This window comes from Pseudorca crassidens, chromosome X (genome assembly GCF_039906515.1).
Source record: "Pseudorca crassidens isolate mPseCra1 chromosome X, mPseCra1.hap1, whole genome shotgun sequence".
Taxonomy (NCBI): domain Eukaryota; kingdom Metazoa; phylum Chordata; class Mammalia; order Artiodactyla; family Delphinidae; genus Pseudorca; species Pseudorca crassidens.
In genome coordinates this window covers 106,977,364-106,981,731 of record NC_090317.1, presented here as the reverse complement: position 1 = coordinate 106,981,731, position 4,368 = coordinate 106,977,364, and the positions used below count along the sequence as shown (strand labels likewise).

Here is a 4,368-nt window from a genome sequence, read left to right as displayed (position 1 = left end):
ACAGCTGGGATGTGGGTTATTCCCTGGGAGCCCATATTTCTCCCTCTCCTACCCATCTCAATGCTGTCCTTTTACCCTCTTTTGTGGAGGATTTGTTCATCCAAATTTTAGGTCTTTTTCCAAGGGAACTATTGTATATGTAGTTGTAGATTTGTTGTGTCCATGGGAGGAGGTGTGTTTAAGATCTTCCTATGCCACCATCTTGAACCTTCTCCAGAAACCCCATATTTTTTAGCTATAATTCCCCTATTCCTCTGTCCCTCACCAACCCAGCCCTAAAAAACCACTAATCTACTTTCTGTCTTTATAGATTTCCCTATTCTGGGCTTTCATATGAATGAAATCATATAGTATCTGGTAACTTTTGCAACTTACTTCTTTCATTGACATAGTGTTTTCAAAGCTTGTTCATGTTGTAGCATGTATCACTATTTCATTTCCTTTTTTTTTCTGAAACACCTTAGGTTTGTTAATTTATTAATTAGTAACACATACCTGATTCTGATTCTGAGCTGGAGGGTGTTGTTTCATACTGAAAAATCAACTATGTAATATGGTACATTATGTGCAAATGTAAATACTGAAGAACTCTGTAAAAGTTTAATCAAAATCTACTTTCAGTTAATGATTTCCCAAGAAAACCACTGAGAGAGACACAGCAACCTCATGAGAAGCTCATGAATCTCTTCAGAATTAATTTTTATAATGGCAGTTCTGATTATGTTGATCCAGGTAATGCAGTGGTGGCAGGTTGGATAAAGGGAAAGGTTTATTTTTAGTTTCCCCAAATGTTGTCTCACTTGGTTTAGGAGAGCTTGGGAATACTCAAGAGTTATCTTCCAGAGAATTTCTGCCATAAGATTTGTGTTCCTGAAAGTTTGTGCCGTCGTGAGGAATGGATCGCTCATGATCTGTCCATGACTGGAGAACTGCTTTCTCTGATAAAACCTTTACATCTTCTGGTAAACGGGAAGACATGGCATGACAAAGAGTTTTGCCATTTGGCGAGAGAGGGGCGTGTCTTTTGTCCCTTGCGGTAAAATTTGTCAAGTGCAGTTTTGTGCTGTCTTTCCCAAGGTCTTCCATGCATCCTGCTGGGGTGCAGGCTTCCTTGATTGCAGCTGGGGTTTTCAGCTTTCTTAAGTTCAGCTTGTACTTGAGTCACCAGATGTAAATTAGAGATTTCTCTCTTCAGTTCCCAGTGTGCACTTTGCATATTATCACTTGAAATGCTTAGTCTTTGGAGATCTCTGCTCTTCAGACTGTCTTCCTGAGATGGATCCGTTTGTTTGGATTTTTTTAGCTCTATTTTGAGATCTCTACATTCTTTCCTCATCAGTTCCAGTTCTTGTTCCAAACCATGGATCTTCAGGTCACAGCTCAACTTTTCCACCTCCTGGTTTGATGAAGGTGGATTTAAATTTCTTATCACCTGCCGAGTTTCCATCTCTGTCCTCTGCTGGAGGAGTTCTACTTCTTTAGATTGTAGCTGTTCATTCTGTACTTTCAGAGATTCAGAGTTGTCTTTATTCATTTTATCCAATTTGCTCTTCAGATTAACTCTATCAATGCAAACCTCTCGATATGCCTGGTAGGCCTTATTTATTTGTTCTCCTCCCACAGAATTTGTTTCTTCATCCCTTCGAGCTCCTATAAGCTTTTCTTCCTAAAATCTTATTCTTTTTTTTAAAGAAAGAGTTCTCTTTCTCTGAATCCTTAAGTCGTTTTTTGATGTCTTCATATGCAGTGACAGGGGCAAAATGTGAAGCAACAGATTCATCTCCTGAATACATTGAGACTGGAGTCACTGTATCTCTCCTATGGGCTTTTTCATGATTCAGAATGCAGATATCATCATCTACCAGTGCATCCATGACAGCCCGCACACAGGCTCCTAGGGCCGCCCCCAGAGCCGCCGAGTTTCAATTCCCCAGTGTTTGGAAACCGACCAAAAACAAACCGGGTCACCGGGGGCTTCCGGTTTCCTCGAAGACAGCGCCGCTTCCCCGGCGAAGGCAGCCGCTCCGGGAACGCTGCGGAGGGACTGCCATTTCTCCCGCCTCGGCGGCATCAAGGCCGGAAGGCCAGCCAGTCGGCTGCGGCCCTGGAGGCCCTGGAAGGAGGGCCGAGCCAAGGCCGAGGGCCGAGCCGCCGCCGGAGAAGGTCAGTTACCCAGCTCTGTCAGCGGCCCCCTGGGCCGTGCGCCACGCAGGGGGAGCCAGTTCATTCCTTTCTTTTGCTTAACAATATTTCATTGTATGGATATACTTCATATTGTTTATCCATTCAACTATTGATGGACATTTGGGTTTCCACCTTTGGCCATTATGAATAATGTTGCTATGAACATTCATGTACAACTTTTTGTGTGGACATAGGTTTTCGTTTCTCTTGGATATATATAAACATAGGAGTAAAATTGTTGGATCACATGGTAACTCTGTGTTTGATCATTTGATGAACTTCCAAAATGTTTTCTAAAGTGGTAGAGAAGATTTTCATAAATTACTGTAATCTTTGCCATTGATGAGGCCAAGAAAAGGTTCCAACCAGATGCGTAACCTGCTCTTTTCCGGCAGGAAAGGAAATTATTGGATGGAAAAGCATACTGTGCTCCCAACCAGAAGACTTGGGTTACAATCTTGGCCTTGCCTTTCATTATCTTTATGACCTTGTGTCATTCACCTTCAGTGGGCACAATTCCCGTCACTGTCTAGAAATGAAGGGAATTGGATTACATGTTATCTAATTCTAAACTCCAACCCTGAGAATTTGAAGTGGTGTGACATTCTTCACTTAATCCTACATTTCACTCACATTCAAGATTTTGTCTGGCAAAGAAGTAGGATATGATTTTTATCTCCAGATTATATCTAATTTCTGGAGAAAACCAAAGATTACCTATTGTTACTAATTTCATTTTTCCCTTAGGTAGATCATGTGCTGCTAGTTCCACATAGAAAATAATCATAAAGTAGAAGTATTTCACATATCTTTTTGGACATATATCTTTTGAAAGAATATATTCACAGAACTGAGATTGGGTTATAAAGATGCCCATTCTGAATCTGTCATACTGAGCCATAAAACAGTTATTCATTAGATCTATGCTACTCACTGTGTGGGTCACAGATGACAAGCATTGACGTCACATAACAGCTTGTTATAAATGAGGATTCACAGGCCCAGTGAATCAGACCCTCTGGGGGTAGGGCCCGACAATCTGAGTTTTAACAAGATCTCTGAGTGAAACGTATTCACACTAAACTCTCAAAATTATTGCTTCAGACCCTATGCATTGCAGTCTTCCATCTTAGTATACTATATTCAAAACTTGTTTCTAGATTTAATTTCTAATCAGTTTTGAAACAGAAGATCTGGGCTTCACCTTAGTATCTTTCATTGAAGAAGTTGGAGCTACATGTGCTGTAGTTAGCAGCCAATGCTTAATTCGTGCCAAACAGATGATGTCTAGTAGCAACAGCTGAATCAATAAACTTTGGTTTACTTTCATCTGGCTCAGAAGAAAAATCAGTTCTTCCCTGAATAGCTTGTATAAGTAAGCCTACCTATTTGCCTTATTTCTTTTCTCTTTTTATTTTTTTTAATGTGGCACATCCATACAATGGAATGTTCTTTTTTTTTTTTTGGATGCGTTGGGTCTTCATTGTTGCTCGCAAGCTTTCTCTGGTTTCGGCGAGCAGGGGCTGCTCTTCATTGCGGTGCGCGGGCTTCTCACTGCAGTGGCTTCTCTTGTTGCGGAGCACGGGCTCTAGGCACGCGCGCTCAGTAGTTGTGGCTTGCGGGCTTTAGAGCGCAGCCTCATTAGTTGTGCCTCACGGGCTTAGTTGCTCCACGGCATGTGGGATCTTCCTGGACCAGGGCTCAAACCTGTGTCCCCTGCATTGGCAGGCGGAGTCTTAACCACTGCGCCATCAGGGAAGTCCCTGCCTTATTTCTTGATCGGTTATTTTTAATGGCAGTGAATTGCTAAACTTCCAACAATTTATTTCCTAATCATTTTATTGTATTTTCTTCTGAAGGAAGAAAACCTCTGTACACTACAAAGAAAAGAACAAATATTTGAATAATGTTTTACAGTTTCTAAGGTGTTTTCATGTACATTTTATCATTTAATTCTCCTGGGATCCCTGTGAAGTAGTGTAACACTGTGACTTTGTACATAGCATGCTGAAAACTTCTAAATGGAGTCAGAATGGATGAAAAGGTAGACCTAACAAGACTGGGGCTAAGAGAAGTTGGCTTAGGAAGTGGGAATGACATCCATTCTGACCCATTTACATTGGGGTTCACAGTCCAGTTCAGACAGAGCATCAACACCCAGGATTCCAGTGGAGATAACATGAG

The 4,368-nt window shown here is 41.5% G+C and overlaps 1 pseudogene; it reads right to left on the bottom strand.

Annotated features, from left to right (window-relative positions):
* Positions 1 to 517: 517 nt before the first annotated feature.
* Positions 518 to 1,902, bottom strand: LOC137216405 (5-azacytidine-induced protein 2 pseudogene; annotated as a pseudogene).
* Positions 1,903 to 4,368: the final 2,466 nt, after the last annotated feature.